This window comes from Neofelis nebulosa, chromosome 6, assembly GCF_028018385.1.
Source record: "Neofelis nebulosa isolate mNeoNeb1 chromosome 6, mNeoNeb1.pri, whole genome shotgun sequence".
Taxonomy (NCBI): Eukaryota; Metazoa; Chordata; class Mammalia; order Carnivora; family Felidae; genus Neofelis; species Neofelis nebulosa.
This window is the reverse complement of record NC_080787.1, coordinates 133,513,033-133,533,006: the sequence shown is the minus strand read 5'-3', so window position 1 is coordinate 133,533,006 and position 19,974 is coordinate 133,513,033. Positions and strand designations below refer to the sequence as shown.

Below are 19,974 nucleotides of genomic sequence, written 5' to 3'. Positions count from 1 at the left end.
ATTCACCAAATGAAGCAGCCAGCAAAAAATTTGTAGCTTAAAAGAATACTCCAGGACTTACCAGGCATTGCATTCAGTGGAATTTTGAATCTCATTCAATATGGAAGATTTTTTTAGCTTTGTCCTTCATAACATTGATGTTTTTGGAACATACAGTCTAGTCTTTTTTTGAATGTCCCTCAGTTTTGATTTGTTTGTTTCCTTTTTGTAAATTTAGGTTCTGTTTCTAGCAGGAATACTACGTATGTGATGTGTCCTTATCCATGCATTGCATCAAGAAGCATATGTCCGGGGTGCCTGGGTGGCTCAGTCGGTTAAGCGGCTGACTTCGGCCCAGGTCATGATCTCGCGGTCTGTGAGTTTGAGCCCCGCGTCGGGCTCTGTGCTGACAGCTCAGAGCCTGGACCCTGTTTCAGATTCTGTGTCTCCCTCTCTCTGACCCTCCCCCGTTCATGCTTTGTCTCTGTCTCAAAAATAAATAAACGCTAAAAAAAAAAAAAAAAAAAAATTAAAAAAAAAAAAAAAGAAGCATATGTCCATCTACCCCATCGTTGATGATACCAACTTTCATCACTTGGTTAAGGCGGTATTTGCTAGGTTTCTTTGCTGTCAAGTTACGGTTTTCCCTTTTTTAATTGTTAAGAAATTTATGGGGAAATAGATGCTTAGAAACTATGTGTACTATAAATATCCTATTCCTCTCTAATTTTCACTCAGTAGTTCTAGCATCCTTTGGTGATTCTTGCATGTATCAATTTTTATTATAGTTATAAATATTACTTTTCTAAATTATTCCTTCTATGCTTATCAGTTGGCTGGGATGTAGCTTTGGAGATTGGTTCAATGCAAAGGCAGGGTGTCAAAATGAAGAAGACCATGGGGAGATCATGAGTTATGCAATCTAGGCTGGCTAGGGAAGAAACTGAAACCAGAGGAGGTACGCATGCATGTTGGGTGTGTGTGTGTGTGTGTGTGTGTGTGTGTGTGTGTGTTTCACTGCAGAATAAATATCCTGGGAGCAGAGAGTGAGAGACCTGAAAAGGTCGGAAGTTGCAGTCAGAAGTTGGGATGCTGGAGTTTGAAATTTTTAGGATGGAGCTGTTCCAGGCTGTTGAAGGTCTAGGAGGTTGTCATGGATTCAGAAGATAGTTTGAATAGAGAGAAGGTCTTTTCATTAGGAGGAAGTGAAGGAATTCTAAGACCAAGGTATTGCATAAATCACCCATGTAGATGTTGAATTGGCCCAGGAAGATGGGGCAATTGGAGAAATTATATGAGCCAACTGCCAAAGTCCTCCATTGTTCAAGGTCTATAGTGGATCAGTCCTTAGATGATTGTAATAGCGGTGGGGAAATTGTGGAGGAGCCAGATGTCCTGGGCCCAAAAGGAGATGTCTTATTATGTGAATAAAGGAACAATGATTTAGCAGTAGGGATGGGGGTAAGAATCATCCTGTCTTTTTAACCTCTCCTAGTGTGGTGTGGCCACTGGGAATTGCCAACCATGTCCTTGGGTGTAGGGTATCTTTGAGGAGAGCCAGGCATTTTAGTAAAAGTGAAGAGCTGGAGAGAGCTTTGAGGAGAAGGAGGGAGATGCATGGCCTTGCTACTGTGGAGAGGATCAGAGGGCACAAGGGAAAGGGCAGTAGGATAGGTAGCCATAGGAATAGAGAGAAAGAGGAGACAGGGAAGCTCAGGGTAATCTGAGATGAGATTACCTTGCAGGATAATTGAGGATTGGAGGCCAAAGGACAAAAAGAAAACAAGAGATGAGAGTTTGAGCTGAGGTCAGGATTGTGCCTGGACCTCTAGGGCATGTGTCAGCCCTTTTTCTGTAAAGGACTGGCAAGCAAATATTTTCAGCTCTGTGGGCCATACATACAAGATGGCTGCTGTTATAGCATGAAAGCAGCCATAGATGATATGTGTTCCAATAGATGAATGAGAGCGGCTGTGTTCCAATAAAACTTTATTTATGGCTACTGAAATTTAATTTCGTATAATATTCATATCACCAAATATTTTTGTTTTGATTTTTTTTTTTTTCCGAAACATCTAAAAAATGTAGAACTTTTAGCCTGCAGGCTGTATGGTAGGAGACCTAGGGACTACACTTGGCCCGCAGGCCATAGTTCACTAATCCCTTCTCTAGGGTAAAGGTATAGGAATTTGTGTTAAAGCAGAGACTTAAGAGTCACTAGGGACATTTTGGGAGGGGAAGTAAAATATATCTTCTGATAATCACGAGTAACTGTTGGTAAAGTCTGTGGACTAACAGTGCAGGCAGGCTATCAGACTGCTAATACCAAAAAGAAAGAGAAAATTTAAGATGAACAATAAAAAAATATGATGAAGCAGTTACGCAGTTAGTGCAATTAGTGCTCGTTGTTTTAATTTTTTTAATGCTTTCAAAAATTTTGAATAAAAAGTATACGACAGATTTAAAACCAAATAGTATCTGGTGCCTTAGTTCAGTTTCTAGATATTCAGTAATTCTTCTGTTTTAATCCTCTGACCTTATGGGTCTCAACATCTCTCTCCGTTTAGTTCATCCAGATAATAACTCTGGTTTCCTCTGGGGTGGTGGAAGTGTGGTTGCCAGACTACCCAGGGTGTGACAACGGATCTGGTCACCTAATTGCCCTGTGTGCAAAATAAAGGCTTTCAACCAACGCTTTCCTGACAACGCCACACTCGACTTCTTGCGCACTGGTCCCCCTGAGTATCCAGCCCCTCAGTAGGTACTTCTCCACTCTTAAGTTGCTTACCACTCCTGCATTTGATTTTCGTCCTTTAAAATCTGGTGAACTCTTTCAACTGTGGCTCATGTCTCTCTTCTGATGTCCCTGTTTTGGCGGAGCTCTGGGAGGGAGAAGAGAAATAGGTATGGTCAGCCTGCCATACATCCGCTTTTACTTTGAATAAGTGGCTGGTACTCCTAAGTAATGAAAAGCCTCTACCACCTTCCCTTTGTCTTGTACCTTTTTGCCTATTGTTGTTGAATTTTGTGAGGAAATTTTAATTATAGTAGAAAAATATATATCGATATTTGGCGTTTGTACACTACTTTTACTTTTCACTCCAAAGGTCAGCATTTCGTCATTGTCAACTTGGTTTTTTTATGCTACATGAAACAGGAGTGAAAATTGATGCCACTGAATCTATTTTCAATCACTTCTGACTGGTTCTGGTTGTTTATTAATAAAAGGTGAATGTTTTTTCCCCCCATCTTTTTGCTATTTTCTTCATTTCAAGCTACTTAAAAATTTTCCTACTTAAAAATTGGAAGGGCGCCTGGGTGGCTCAGTTGGCTAAGCGTCTGACTCTTGATTTCAGCTCAGGCCACGATCTCAGGGTTGTTGAGATGGAGCCCCGTGTCGGGCTCCGCATTGGGCACAGAGCCTGCTTAAGATTCTCTCTCTCTGCCCTTCCCCTACTCTCTCTCGCATGCATGCACGGTCTCGCTCTTTAAAAAAAAAAAATTTTTTTCTCCATACTTCATATAATTTGAATTACATCCATACATATTACTATAAAAACAAAAAAACTAGCTGCTTAAATCAGTGGATCATCCTCACTTCATCAGGAGCCACAAGCAGCCATGTTCTCTTGTCTCACATACCATCCTGATCCTTGGTACATGGTGAAGCAACATGATTATTTTGTTACACTTTCCAATATGCATATAACAGGAGAACTTTACCACATAACGTAAAAAAAAATGTCAGTAGAGGAACTACATATACCAAACATTGCCTTGTCAGTTTATTATGTTCACCACATGTCACTCTGTTCAAGATAGAAATGGACATTAATCAGTTTTGCTTTGGGAAAAATAATGTTCTCATGGGAGTCCTGTTTGAGGAAGTGATACCTGGATAGAGAAGTCGTTGCAAATAGTGACAAGTGTAAGGAAGGGGAGAGAGCCCTATGAACCAAGAATTAGTCTCTAAAAAAAGAAGGGACTTGGAGATTGAGGAAGGCCAGCAGAAGGCCAGTGAGCAAGGTAATTTGGCCAGAAGCCAAGGGCCTCAAAAGAACTAAATGTTTATTTAGGTTTTAAGGTGTTACTTATATTTTGGTTAAAGAAAATTAAATCTGAACACTTATTGAATATTTGTTGAGTTGAATTCACTAAAAGATTTTTTCAAGTTGCCTGGTTCAAATCTGTTAAGCAGAATGCTGCTTGTATTGTGAAAGAACATTGGATTAGGCGTCCGAGGAAAGACGTGGATTTGCGTTTCATCTCTGCCATTTAAACCCACACAGGTGAGAAAATGAAGTGATAATGAATAAGGGAGTGTTCGTGAAAAAGTTAACAAAAAAGCAGAAGGTAAATACTAATTCCAACTACAGTAGATGAGGATAAAAACAGTCTTATAATTTCTTTCTCCCCATTCCATGCAGGTAAGAATAGAAGAGGAACTTCACTGAGATTTAATTTACATATAACAAAATGTACTCATTGGAAGCGTAGTATTTGGCAAAGTCTGACAAATATATAGATCCATGTAGTTATCTCACTGATCAAGATCTAGGACGTTTCCATTACCCCACAGAGTTCCCTCATGCCTCATCTCCATCCACCCTAGGAAAACACTGATCTGGTTTTTATTCCTATAGATTAGATTCTCCCCCGCTAAAATTTCCTATAAATGAAATTATATAGCAGGTCTTCTCTTATGTGTGGCTTCTTTTACTCAGCATAATGTTTTTTAAATTCATCTATGAGATGATCACCTGCTCATTTTTTTTTTTTTATTAAAAAAATTTTTTTTACATTTAGTTTTGGGAGACAGAGAGCACAAGTGGGGGGAGGGGCAGAGATAGAAGGAGACAGAAACCAAAGCAGGCTCCAGGCTCTGAGCTGTCAGCACAGAGCCCGATGAGGGCTCGAACTCACAAACTGTGAGCTCATGACCTGAGCCGAAGTCGGACGCTTAACCTACTGAGCCACCCAGGTGCCCTGTTTGCTCATTTTCTTGCCGTTTGTTTCCAGATTGGGGCTAGTGTGAATATTTGTGTAGAAGTCTTTGTGTAGATAAGTTATTATTTCTCTTTGATAAATACCTGGGAGTGGGATTACTGGGTATATAGTATAAGTATGTGTTTACCATTATAAGAAACTTTCAGTTTTTCAGAAAGGTTGTACTATTTTATATTCCCACCATCAGTGTATGAGAATTCTAGATTTCCCACGTTGTTTAGAACACTTGGTATTGTCAGTCTTTGAATTTTCAACCATTCCAGTGGGTATACAGTGGTATTTCACTGTGATTTTAATTTCTAATGGTCATTGGGGAAGTGACATCAAGTGTCACTTATGCACTTATTGGTCATTCAGATATCTTCTTTGATGAAGTATCTTTTTAAGTCTTTGCCCATTTCTATTGCATTTATTGTATTAGTGAGTTGTATGCATTCTTTAAATATTCTGGTATAAGTCCTATGTCAGATCTATGTATTGTGAATATTTTTTTTTTTCTCAGTATGTGGCGTGGCTTCTTAATTCCTTTTGAAGAACAGGAGGTTTTATTTCTGGTAAAGTCCGGTTACCAATTTATTCTTCCATGGTTGTTGCTTTTTATATCCAACCCAAGCAGTCTTTGCTATTCCTAGATTTTTCTTCTAGAACAGTCCTGTCAAACAAAACCATTATGAGTCACATATATAACTTTAAGATTTAAGTAGCAACATTAAAAAAAAAAAGCTGAAGTTAATTTCAATTATATATTCTATTTAAACCAATATGTCCAAAATATTATTTCAACAGGTAATCAATATAAAAATTACTGAGATATTTTATATTCTTATCATAAGTCTTCAAAAGCTAGACTGCAGTTTATACTTATAGCACATTTCAGTTTGGACTAGCCACATTTTAAGTGCTAAATAGCATGGCTAGTGACTACCTTATTGGACAGGACAGTTCTAAAAGTTTTATTGTCTTTCTTTTTTATTTAGGTCTGGGATCTAATTTGATTTTATTTTTGTATATGATGTGAAGTATAAATATAAGCTGGGTTTTTTTCTCCATACAAACCAGTTTTCACACCATTTACCTTTTTCCAGTAGAATTATGTTGTACCTTTGTCCACAATCAATAGATCTTATTGTGCGGCTCTATATCAGGACTCCATATACTGTTCCATTTATCCTTATGCCAATACCATCCTGACTTGATTATTATAGCTTTATAGGCCTTAAAATCAAGTAGTGTAATTCTCCCAACTTTTAACCTCTTTTTCTGTTTTGCTATCCTAGATTCTTTTCATTTCCATATGAAGTTTAGAATCAGCTAGTCAATTTCCACAGCAAAGCAAATTGGGATTTTGCCCATTATAGAAGGTTGAAAGGTGTCCCCCCCCCCCACCGTGAGATATGCCTATGTCCTAATCCCCCAAACTGAGAATGTTACATCATTTGGAAAAAAAGGGGTTTTGTAGATGTAGTTAATGATCTTGAGATGAGGTCATCCCAAGTAATTCAGGTGTGTTCTAAATCCAATGGCAAGTGTCTGGTAAGATAGACCTACAGAAGAGAAAACACACAACACACAGAAAGATAAGACGATGTGAAAACGGAGGCAGAGGTGGGAGGCCAGATGCCAAGGGTGATGTGGCCAGAAGCCAAGGAAGCCAAGGAAACCAGAGAAGGAAGGAAACAGCCTCCAAAAGCTGGAAGAGGCAAGGAAGGATTCTACTCTAGAGCCACTAGAGGGAGTGAAGCCCCACTGACACGGTGATTTTGTACTTCTGGCCTCCAGGACTGAGAGAGAATAAATTTCTTGTTTTAGCCACAAACTTGTGGTAATTTATTGCAGCAGCTATAGGAAACAAATACGTCCATTATCAACTTGAAGAAGTTTCTTTTCTTTCCTGTTGTTTTTTTTTTTTTCTTTCAAGAATGGGTGTTGGATTTTGTCAAAGGTGTTTTCTGCATCAATTGAAAATATTTTTTCCTGCTATTTTTAAGGTTGTCATATCTATGTAAACACTCTTCTTACATGGTATTGATTTTAGCCCAATCATAGCTGTTACCCCTGGTAACATCTGTTCCTGAAAGTGCTGGGTCCTAACATGCTGTATCAAATTGTAAATATGTCAGCATGAATCTTCTTGCTTTATACTTGCTAAAGACATTTTAAGAAGTCATTGAAGAGCATCTGAAGAATAAGCCTGTATCTCAAAATGCTTACAAAAATAAAACAGATCATGGAATTTATGCTGAGTGCTTCTCTATAACTGGGACCACACTCATAACCCATGGGTCCAGTTTGGCCTTGAGAGGTACTTCATTTGGCCTCCACACCATTTCCAAAATTAGGAAATTTTATATTTAAAGGCCAGATACCGAGCTTGTCCTGAATTATAGAGATTTGGCAATAGTGCCCTGAATTCCAACATGGTGGCAATTGGCTTGAGCTGTACAGCATCTGCCCCTTGCACAAAGAATGTTCTTTTCACTTTACTACAATCTCATTCCTCATTGTTTTAAACTTCATAGAGATTGGAGTTTGCAATCTCTGCTCCAGAACCTTTGTTGGGGCACACTGTCATCCAAAGGCACGGGTCATTGAGGGAAGGCTTAGGGAAAAGGAGGGTATTACAGTTACCAAGTCAACATATAGATGTTTGAAGAACTTTGTGGAGATAACTTAAAAAAGGATTTTCATACAATTCATTACCAATAAGGGAGTCTGGTTAACTGACTTATGGATAAATACGGCACAAAGAAAACACTAAGAAAATCAAAATTAAAACCCTAAACCACACAAAGTAAAACAGCTCACCTGCAACCAAAGAAAGAAGTACCTTATAATGTAACATAATGTATAATGTAAAATGTGAGAAGTGATGGGAAAGCAAAGAAACCAGAGATTCCACTAAATGTGATATATGTCTACAACCTTCCACCCCTCTCCCCACAAGACATACTGAGGAAAAAGATGATCAGACCAAATTTTGAGAATCTTCACAAATGTCCTCCAATTGGGAAAGAAGTCGGTGGCATCCCCATAAAACGTCTAGGAATCTTTATGAGCCACTGTTGGATTTTTGCTGGAAGCAGGAAAGTTCGCCACCTTCTGGGGTACTATGTTAAACTGGGCAAATGAACTGAAGTTCACAGGCATGGGCTACTCCTTGCCTGGCTTGAAGGAGGGCTGGTGAGGATTTAAGGAATTTCAGAAGTGATGGCTGACTTCTCCCAGCAAGCTCTATGCTCCATTTCAAGCTGAGTTCTTCAATCCCCCATTGCCCCTCCTCTCATCCTTAAACCCTCAGGTGGCAGAAAGGGTAGATAGCAACCACACTCAACCCTAAAACTGAAGCTCAGGTTAGAGAAGACCAACGCATCTCAGGTGAAGAGAAAAGTGCACCAGGAATTCACTCCCAGCATATGAGTGCAAATACACGGTCTGGTATCAACTTTTAAGGATAAACAAGATAAGAGATAATGACATAGCTATTATGCAAACATGCTATAACATGGGAGTGGGAAGAAAGGAAAATAGCCTGTAAAAGACAAGAAACTAAGGCTGGAAGAAAACATAACTCATGAGCAGAAATTTGTATTCTTTATATGTGTTTCACACTACAGGAAAAAAAAAAAAAGAATACAGAAAGAACAGCTAAGGAGAGTATAAGATGAGAATGTGATGAAAAGGGAAATTGCATAGCTAAGAAAATTGAGGTTTAAAACCATGATTTTAAAATCCAGTAAACTAGAAAAATAAGTGAACAGAATATTTTGAGAGAATTGGAGTACGTGCAAATCACAAGAAGATGGATGCGGAAGGACAAAAATCAAGTATGAGAACAACTGGTGACTCTGTAGTAAAAAATCCAACCGATAAAAGATAAACTTACTCAGATGTATAATATGAATGGGATGCTATACTAAGAAAAGGAGAATGGAATCCATAAACTGAAAGATCACACTGTATACTGGGAGGGGAATGCTGATAGAGAATAATTGCCACTGAGACATAGCCCAGATAGGGATCTGGTTTTAATGATTAAAAAAAAAAAAAGAAAAATACTCTTCAGGCATTCAAGTAGAAAAATCAGATTACCTCCCAGGGAGAAAATCACAAGGATTCAGATCTCTCCACAAAAATCTGATGTCAAAAATCAATGAAGCGATTGCCATTTTGTTCTGTTAGGTTTGAAGAAAGGTGTGAATCCAAAATATTTACCCTACTCAGTTTTTATGTGTAGAGCTAAAAAGCAGATAAAACCTTAAGGTATTCTATAAACCTTCCTTAAGAAAACTACTTGGAAAAGAGGGCAGGCCATTAAGAAATAAAAATAGAGAATTTAGGAATGCATACATTATGATGAATATTGAATTCGTTCAAATACAGAATTAAGACTGAACATCTGGGAGAATAAAGTGGGCAAATACGAACTTGTGAATGTTCTAAGAGCCAGTAAGCCAAGAGTAATGCAAGCAGTGGAAACTGGAAGATTGCGATGAAGGTGGGTAGAATTGTACGATGCGCTTAACCTCTATTTCAAAGCTAGGAGACTGTCTGAAATCTGCAGTGAACTCTTCGTGCCTTTCATTTTGCTTCACGTTTATAGGCCTCTTTTAGGAATGTATATCGTGTAGGAAAGAAAGCAACTGCTGGAGATTTGCTTCCGTTTCTTTTTCTTAAATTCAAATAGCACTGAATATTTTTGAATTACTTAAAGCGTACATAGTAGGATTCCAGAACCATACAATCATTTCCGTCTAATCTTTCTGTGCCTTAGTATCCTCAAGCGAAAGACGGGAGTAGAAGTGCTTCTCCCAGGGTAGTCACGAGGACTACTTTATTTACCTGCGAAGCGCTTAGAACCGTGCCTGGCTCACAATTAGTGGTCACAGTTAGGCTGCCATTATTTCAACACTGCACGGATAGGAGGTAAGTGAATCCGGCTTATTGCAGCGTTCTCCTAGCATCTGTCGTGTTTCTCGTTTATGATTTGGCTCGGGGCGGCTCATCCTGGTGGTGACTTGAGGGAACAGTCTTCGATACCGTACGGGGCTTCGGGCTGGTTCGGGTCTACCTGCGCCAGCTCTGCACCTGGGCGACCTTGGCTTAGCCCACACGGATGACTCAATCGGCCAGGCGTCTGGGCGCCTGTCCTCTTCCTCCGCCCAGGCCGCCGACCCCCTGGCTCCCCAGCGGGGCCTCCTCCTGCCACGTGACGCCCCCGCCAGGGGCCCCAGCGCCCTCCTCGCGGACGCGCCGTTCCGGCTCCCGGGCTCCGCCTGTGCGCGGCCTCCTCGGCGCAGCCATCCTCGCGGCTGCCGAGGGCGGCAAAGCCCACGGCATCTGCCATTTGTCATTCAGCCCGTCGGTACCGCCCCGAGCCTTGATTTAGACACGTCTGGGGCGTATTCTGGCCTCACTCTCCTGGCGGACGGACGGACGAACGGACGGGGCGGCTCTCCTCCCAGCCCGGCGGACCGCGGGCCTTGGCGCGCGGGGTGCTTCCCCGGGTCGCCGTCATGGCCGCGGAGGCGGCGCGCCCGAGCTGCCTCGCCTGAGTTCCGGGGGGCTCTTGACCCCGCAGGGTAGGTGGTTGGGGTGCTCGTGGCCCGGCTCGGTGGCGGTGGGGCCCGCTGCGGGCCTGGGGGGCGGCGGGGCGGCGGCATTGCCGCGGAGCGAGGACCGTCCTGGGCTCCGTGCCGCGCTGGGGAGGGTGTGCCGGTGCCGACGCGCCGCGTACGTGACGGGGTCCGGGGCTCCTCGGGACGAAGTGTGAAACTCCGACAAATTGTCACCGGCCAAGCCAAGTTGACTTGAACAAAACGTTCTTTCAGCTGGCCGTTTTTAATGCCGCTTTTTGAAGCATTTGTGTATATTTGGTATGCAGTAAATAGACTCGACTTTTGAAACCTGGCACGCTAACCTTGCCAAAAGGCCAAAAAGGAAAAAAAGAAAAGAGAAGAAAAAAGTCTCTTAAAAGTAGTAACGTGACTAAACATGAAACGTCTGCATTCATGTTCATTATGGAAAATGTGATTCGTTTTATCCTTCAATATTACGGACTCTGTCAGATATACCCTTAAAACTGTTTAAGAGTGGGGGCTCCTAAAAATTTACTACATTAGGATAACTGATAATGCAACTTTGGTTATTTAGTCTCAGCATTAAACTTTAAGGACGGTGGTAGGGATTTTTACTTCTTAATAAACATACTTCTGTAATTTTGACTTTTTTCCCCCAACAAAGTGTTACTTTTATGTTTTAGGAAACCAATAAAAATTAAAAATAGAAGCACTCAGCTTAGGTCCTCCTTCTTCCAGGAATCCTTCCCTAACCCCTCCCTCCCCAGGCAGGATCGGAGGCCCCTCCTGTGAGCTTTCTGGGGCCTCACTGAGGTCCGGGTCCCTTATGTCCTCCCCACCCCCCTGTGTATTAACCCATCAGTCTCGCTCGGAGTCCAGTGGATACATAGCACATGGTAAGTGATTAGTTCTGTTTTATGACCGAAGGAAGGGATAAAACGGTCTGATGTTTTAAAGTTTTGGCTCTAAAATTACATAGTGGCATATTTATATACACTCAGATAAAAAAACACTTATTTAAAAGTTAAGGATCTAGAAAAGTTGCCCCTGTCCGATGTCTGTGTTACACATCCTGAACAGTTCCACCCCTAGGTGTTTATCCTCTAGAGCGATGTTTTTCAAAGTTGGAAGCCCATTTTAGTGAGTCGTGAAATCAGTTAAGTGGATAATGATCAGAATTTGTAAAACACGAATTAACAGAGAATAGAAAATAACAGACTATGTCTCAGGTCATCGGGTATTTGCTTCATGAAACAACCCCCCCCCCCTTCAGTTTTATACACACACAGATGTGTGTCATGATGTAAAACGTCATTCCTTAGTATGAGTCATGGTCAAAAAAGTTTGAAAGCCACTGCCCTAGATAAATTTTCATACATATACACAAGCAGACATGTATGAGGTTTACTATGGTGTTATTTGTAATACTCCAAAGCTGGATGCCTTGTTGTCTATCTGAAGGAGAACGGTAAATTATATTCATAAAATGGAACCTACCCAGAACAGTGGTGAATGAAGTAGTTTTGTGTTTCAACATAAATGTGTCTCAATAATGTTGAGGCAACCAAAAAAAAAAAAAAAAGAAAGCCAGCAGACAAAAAAAAACCTCAGGTTGTTGAAGAGGATATCATTCAGTATTCTATGAGAAATTCAGAACTTGGTGAAATAAAGCTGTTGTTTAGAGATTCATATATAGGCATGAAAAGTAAGGAGTAGTTGTGAATAAATTGATACCCTAAAAGTCAAGCTGGTGGTTTTCTCCTGGGGGGATCAAGGCGGAAGCGGGGAGATTGAGAAGGAACATACTGAGGACTTTTGGATGCTGGACATGCTTTATCTCCTGACCTGGGCAATGGTTACATCAGTGTTTGCTTTATTACTCTTTGTTAAATGATATATGTAATGTCTATATATTACAAAGTATCCCCCCAAATCTATTAAAATGTGGGTGTTGCGAAATGAAGCCTGAATCCAGGGCTCTAGTCTATTCATATTTCCTAGCTTTTCTTTAAAAAGAGAAAACTTGTGATGAGGGATAGGTATCTAGGGAGTTTACACAATATCCGTAATGTTTTATTTCATAACTTGTAGGGTGGATATGTCTATGTTCATTGAATTGTTTATATGCTTTTATATTTAATTTTTTTAAATAGAAGAAAAATAAAATTCATAGATAACATTTTGAACATTTGGTGTGTTTGCTTTCCGAAAAGTGACTGTTACGTATTTTTTTATAAAATTGAAATTATATTTTATACAGTAACATAAGCTAAAATCAAGTTCTTTTATGAAAAATTTAAATACTAAAAAGTATATAAAAAACCTAACGGACCTTCACGGACCCTCATCGAGGATTTTTAAATGTTAACATGCTGTCCTGTGCACTTCAACAGTTTCAATTCCTCCGTCACTTTAGGCCACATTCCAAGTGCTCAATAGTTACATATGACTAGTGGCTATTATATTATATTTTACTGTATTATTTTATATTATACTGTATTATATTCTATAACAAAACACTTCCATCATTGCAGCAATTTCTGTTGGAAAACATGGTTCAAGGTGCAAATCCTTTGTTGGTTATGTAAACTGCAGACAATCTTTTCTTTGTGTTTTCGTGTCTTAAGATATTCTTCTCCATTAGGGAAATGTACTTAGAAGTTTTTTCTAAGTGTTAAAGTTTCTGTTCTTTTACACAATTAGTTCTTTAACTTACCTGCCTTGTAGATGTATAGATACGTATTTTTAAAATTTATGTTGTGAGATCAGGACGAATTCATTCTCTTTTTTTCTGTGTGGAGTGGCAGTGAACCCCGCACCAGTACCAGCTCTCTCATAATACGTCTTCCCAGATATGCTTGGACTCATTTCTGGGCTCTTCACTCTGGTCATGGATTTGTCTCCACGAATACTACACATTTTTTTATTTACTGTTGCTTTCTACGTAGTCTATTTTTTCAATTCTAAGAATTAAAAATTTTTTCGTTAGGATTTTTTTTCCCTTCCCCATGAGTTTTTTAGAAGTATTCTCTAGTTCTAAATGTGGAAGGTTTTGTGAGTTATCCTTTTGTTATTGATATCTAACTTGCACTGTAGTCAGCAAATGAGGGCTCTATGTTACCCATTCTTTGAAATTTGAGAATTGCTTTGTGGCCTCATGGTTAGTTTTTCAACTGCGCCTTGAATGATTGAGAAGAATATGTACTCAGACTTTTGGGGCAAGGTAGGTATAAAAACAAATACACACACGCGCGCGCACACACACACGTGTCTTAGATCAAGCACAAGAATTGTGATGTTCAAATCATTTTGACCTTACTAGTTTTTTGGTTTGTTTGATCTATCAATGACTGAGATAGGTGTAATAAAAAGATCACAGTAAAATAATGAATTTTCTCATTTCTTCTTGTAATTCTGTCACTTTGTAAAAGTTGAAAGTACAGTATATACGAGTTTGGAATTGCTGTATTTTGAAATCTGTAGATTGGACCATTTGTCATTCTACAGTGATGCCCTATGCCTCCCCACCAAATGCCTATCACATTAAAATCAATTTAGAATACTCTAGTTACACCTTTTCGGTTAACATTTGTTTAGAAGACCTCTTTAGCACAGATGAAATCTGATTTTTTTTTCCTGTTCTGCTCTGACAATCTTTGTCTTTTAATGGAGCTCTCAGTCCAATTAGATAAAGTATAATTAATGATATATTTAGGATTAAAGCTAACATTCTGTTTTATGGTTGTTTTTATTGTTTTCTTTGTGTTTTTTTTTTTCTCTTTGCCACCTTTTGGATTTTTTCATACTCTGTTTTCTTCCCTTTTAACTAGTATGAAAATGTTTTATTTCTTTTAGTAGTTTAAAATTTTTTAATGTACGACTTAATCTAAAGTTTATTAATTCTACTTGCAAATAATTCAAAAACCTAGGTTGCTTTGACACCAGTTAATTACATGTTCTCATCTGGAGTTAAAAAAATTTTTTTTTTTTACGTTTACTTATTTTTGAGACCGAGAGAGACAGAGCATGAACGGGGGAGGGTCACAGAGAGAGGGAGACACAGACTCTGAAACAGGCTCCAGGCTCTGAGCGGTCAGCACAGAGCCCGATGCGGGGCTCAAACTCACGGACTGCAAGATCATGACCTGAGCCGAAGTCGGTCGCCCAACCGACTGAGCCACCCAGGCGCCCCTCTCATCTGGAGTTTGTTAACACCTTGTTTTTTTTCCTTCTATAAATTTGACATCATGATTTTTTTTCTCTTTATGCATCCTTTGTCATTCCTTCTTGCATCTCACATCTTTCTTTGTCAAATATGTTTCAGAAGCTTGTTTATTAAAGGAATGTTGACAGTGAACTTTATCTGAAAATATCTTTTACACTTTTGAATGATGGTTTTGTCTGGTATGCAGTTCCAGGTTGACAGTTTCTTTCTCAGTCTTTTGGAGGTATCATTTCATTGACTTCTGCTTTCAATGTTACCATTAGTTCTAATAACTTATTTGTTGTTAATCTTTGTTTTTGTTTTTTGTTTTTTGTTTTTTGTTTTTTTTTGCTTACTTTAAGATCTTCTCTTTTATCTTGTGGTCTACAGTTTTATGACAGTGTATCTAGGTGTGGACATTTCGTTTATCCTGGATTGATTGTTTCCTGTCTCTAAGGTTGGGCTTTCATCAGTTCCCGAAAGTTTCGTCTTTTTTCTTTCCGTGTAGTTTTCCCTCCATTTTTTTTCCTATTCTTTCTTTCAAGACTCTGCTTACGCTTTGGTTAGACTTGCTCAGTCTATCCATTTCTTTTAATCTATCTTTTATATATATTATATATTTCTTGTTCATGTTGAATTCTAGATAATTTCTTCAGGTCTTTATTTTGACTTTCGTCCAGTTTTGTTTTCTCCAAAATGAGCTATAATTTATGGATAGTAAAAGCACAAAAATAAAGTGTATGGCTTTATGAAATTTACATATGTGTATGCCTGTATGATCACCACTCGGATAAAGATAGAACACATTTTCATCCCTGTAAAAGTTCCCTCCTGTGTCTTCCACACAGTGGAGCCACTCCTCTCCATCAGTCAACTCCTGTCCTGACTTCTATCACTATGAATTATTTTCAGGTGTTCTTGAACTTCATATAAATGGAATCCTATAATGTTTGTGTGTGTTTCCTTTTGTTCACAGGATATTTTAGACATTTGTCCAGGTTGCATGTATAGGTAATTTTTTGTTGTTGGCTTTATAGCAAAGGGTAGTAAACTATGACCTGTGGGCCAACAACATATTTTGGTATATAAAATTTTATTGAACATAAATATGTCCATGTATCAGGGTTGAGTAGTTAAAACAGAGACCATATGACTTATGAAGACTAAACTATTTACTGTTTAGCCCTTTGCAGAAAAAGTTTGGTGACCCCTCTTCCACAGTATTGCATTATGCGGGTGGGACTGCAGTTCATTTATCTATTCTTTTGTTGATGACCATTTGATTTGTTTTCAGTTTTTGGTCATTCTAAATCCCGTTTCTGCAGATGTTCTTGAAATTGCTGCTGGCAGACATATACTCCTATTTTATGGATATATACCAAAGTGTTAAATTGATGGTTTTAGGGTAAGTTGATTGCATTCCCATGAATATTAATAATGTTGAACTATCTTTTTATATTTACCGGCCATTGAGATTTCTTTTGTGAAGTGCTATTCAAATCTTTTGCCTACTTTTTTTAGTGGGTTATCTTTTGTTCATGATTTTAGTTCTTTATATATTCTGGACGAGAAATCTTTATCAGGTATATGTTTGCAAGTATTTTCTACCTGTCTAAAGTTTGCATACTTATTCTTTTAATTGTTGCCTTTGGATGAGCAGACTTAACTGTTATGAAGTCTGGTGATGTTTCTTGTACCCTTCCCACAGATTTTTTTTTTTTTTTTTTTAGGCTCATTTTTGCCTACCCTCAAGGTCCTAAATACATTTTCCTGTGATTTCCTCCAGAAACTATAGTTCAGTCCTCACAGTTGGGTCTTTGATTTATCACCAGTTGATTTTTTTTTTTTTTTTTTATTAAATTTTTTTTTTTTTTCAACATTTTTTGTTTATTTTTGGGACAGAGAGAGACAGAGCATGAACGGGGGAGGGGCAAAGAGAGAGGGAGACACAGAATCGGAAACAGGCTCCAGGCTCCGAGCCATCAGCCCAGAGCCTGACGCGGGGCTCGAACTCACAGACCGCGAGATCGTGACCTGGCTGAAGTCGGACGCTTAACCGACTGCGCCACCCAGGCGCCCCCACCAGTTGATTTTTGTGTATGGTATGAGATGAGGAATATCAAGGTTTCCCATATGGACATTCAATTGCTCTACGCATTTATTGAAAAACCCTCTCATGGGACACCTGAGTGACTCAGTTGGTTAAGCTTCCAACTCTCAATTTCAGCTCAGGTCATGATCCCAGGGATGTGGGATTGAGCCCTGGCTTGTGTTGGGCTCTACGCTGAGCATGGAGCCTGCTTAAGATTCCCCCCACCCCTACCCCCCACCATCCCCTGCTTAATGCTCTGTCTCTCTCTCTCTCAACGAAAAACAAAATACCTTTCTTTTTCCATTGACTTGCAGTCATCCCTTTGTTGTAAATGAATGACCATAGGGGTGCCTGGGTGGTTCAATCAGTTGAGTGTCCCACTCTTGATTTTGGCTCTGGTCATGATCTCAGGGTCCCAGCATGGAGTGTGGAGCTTGCTTAAGATTCTCTATTTCCCTCTCCCTCTGCCCCCTCCCCTGCTTCTGTTCTCTCTCCCCAAAAGTAAATTAATTAAATTCAAAAATAAAAAAAAAAATGAATGATCATACATTTGGATGTGTTTTTGAACTCTGTTCTGTTCTATTTGGACTATATCAGTTCTTCTGTCAGTATCATACTTTCTTAATTATTGTAGTTTGTAGTAAGTCTTGACGTAAAGTAGTGTAAACCCTCCACAATTTTTTTTCTTTTTAAGGATTTTTTGGATATTTAAGTGTTACTCATTTCTCTATAAATTTTGGAATCAGCTTGTCAACATCTATTTAAAAAAAAAAAAAAAAAAAGGCTACCAGACTTTTGACTGGGATTGCATTGCCTCTACAGAATAATTTTAGAAGAATGACATCTTAAGGGAATCTTCCAATATATGAACATGGTATATCTCTCTATTGAATAAGTTTTTCAATTACTCTTAGCATTGTCTTGTTTTTTTAGTGTGAGGGACTTATATATTATTAAACTTAATTTCTAGGCATTTGAGGTTTTTTTGGATGCTGTTGTAAATGGTCTCTCTTTTCAATTTTGTTTCCAGTCCTCTTGCTAGTATCTAGAAATACAGTTGATTTTTGTATTTTGAGCTTGTATTCTATAATTTCACTAAATGCACTTTTCAGTTCTGGTAGTTTCTAGGTTGTTGGAGATTTCCTAAATGCACAATCATGTCATCTGCAAAAAAATAAAAAGTTTCACTTTGCCTTTTTTTTTTTTTTTTTAAAGTTTATTTAGAGAGAGAGAGCATGCAAGCAGGGCAGGGGCAGAGAGAGAGGGAGAGAGAGAATCCCAAAGAGGCTCCATCCACAGTGCCAGTGCAAAGCCTGACTTGGGGCTTGAATTCATAAACTGTGAGAGCATGACCTGAGCCAAAACTAAGAGTTGGATGCTTAACCAACTGAGCCACCTAGGCTCCTCTAACTTTGTCTTTCTAATCTCTATTACTTTTTTATTTTTCTTGCCTTATTGCACTGGCTGGGAATAGCAGAATAGTATTTAACAAAAGTGTTAAAATAGACAGCCTTGGGGCTCCTGAGTGGTTCAGTTGATTAAGCATCTGACTCTTGATTTTGGCTCAGGTCATGATCTCACAGTCATAATAAGACTGAGCCCTGAGTCAGCCTCCATGCCCAGCATGGAGCTTAAGATTCTCTCTTTCCCTCTGTCCCTGCCCCACTCATGCTCACTCTCGCTCTCTGTCTCTCTCTCTCTCTCTCTCAAAAAACAACAACAACAACAAAAGTACCCTTGCTTTCCCCTGATCTTAAAGGAGGATACCTCAATTCTTCACTATTAAGATTATGACACTAAAGGGGTACCTGGGTGGCTCAGTTGGTGAAACATCAACTCTTGATTTTGGCTCAGGTCATGGTCTTGCAGTTTGTGAGTTTGAGCCCTGCATTAGGCTCCACAACACTGAAGATGCAGAGTCTGCTTGGGATTCTCTCCCCTCCCCTCTCTCTCCCCCACCCTCTTTGCCCCTCACCACCCCTCACCTGCTCTCTCCCCCCTCTCTCTTGCACATGTGCACACACATGCTGTCTCAAAATAAATTTTAAAAGATATTTAGTATACTCTTTTTTTTATAGATGCCTTTTACCAGATTGAGGAAACTTCCTTTTATTCCTGATTTACTGACATTTGTTTTCACAAATGGGTATTGAACTTTTAAATCTTTTATTTATAAAATGCTTTTAGATTTATAGAATATTTGCAAAGACAGTATAGAGTGTTCCTGTATACCCTTCACCTAGCTTCCTCTAATGTTAACATCTTACATAAGCATGATACATTTACCAAAGTTAAGAAATTAACATTGGGGGGCGCCTGGGTGGCGCAGTCGGTTAAGCGGCCGACTTCAGCCAGGTCACGATCTCGCCGTCCGTGAGTTCGAGCCCCGCGTCGGGCTCTGTGCTGACAGCTCGGAGCCTGGAGCCTGTTTCCGATTCTGTGTCTCCCTCTCTCTCTGCCCCTCCCCCGTTCATGCTCTGTCTCTCTCTGTCCCAAAAATAAAATAAAAAACGTCGAAAAAAAAATTAAAAAAAAAAAAATTAAAAAAAGAAATTAACATTGGTGCAATACTATTAACTGAATGACATATTTTATTCAGATTTCCCCAGTTTTTCCACCAGTGTCCTTTTTCTGTTCCATGATCTGATCCATATACCACATGGCATTTAGTTATCAAGTCTTTCTAGTCTGCTCCAATCTGTGAAAACATTTTAGTCTTTCAGACATTGCCACTTTTGTATTTTATACAGTGTCCCTCATTTTGGGTTTGTCCAGTGTAGTCTCACAATTGGACTGAGGTTATGGACTTTGGGGAAAGAATACCAGAGGAATGTTGTGCTCTTTTTTGCATCATATCTGGGGGCACGGGATCTCCACATCAACATGTTAATCACATAGTTTAGGCAGTGTTTGCCGGGTTTCTCCATTGTAACACATTACTACTTTTCACTTCTTATACTTTATTTTGTTTAAGGAAGTCTACACTCAAAGGGATGAGAGGGAAAAGTATCAAATGATTTGTGGATATGTTAAAACTACCATGGTAATTAATAAATGTTTTGAAGTTGTGCAAATGTGCTATTTCTCAAAGTGTAGCCCACTAATTTTAGCATTCA

General features: G+C 39.2%; 1 protein-coding gene across 13 annotated transcripts in view; it reads left to right on the top strand.

The window, feature by feature from the left end:
• Positions 1 to 19,974, top strand: part of PLAGL1 (PLAG1 like zinc finger 1) — a 111,762-nt gene that overhangs the window by 27,326 nt on the left and 64,462 nt on the right. For 7 of the 13 annotated variants that reach the window (XM_058735523.1, XM_058735529.1, XM_058735526.1 and 4 more), the window contains exon 1: positions 10,226 to 10,565. The exons of 2 other annotated variants lie outside the window; for them this stretch is intronic. The gene's annotated coding sequence lies outside the window, so the exon portion shown is untranslated. Of the gene's footprint in view, positions 1 to 9,757; positions 9,910 to 10,225; positions 10,566 to 19,974 lie in introns of those variants that run through there. 4 more of the 13 variants (XM_058735537.1, XM_058735536.1, XM_058735533.1 and 1 more) reach the window with 3 other exon arrangements.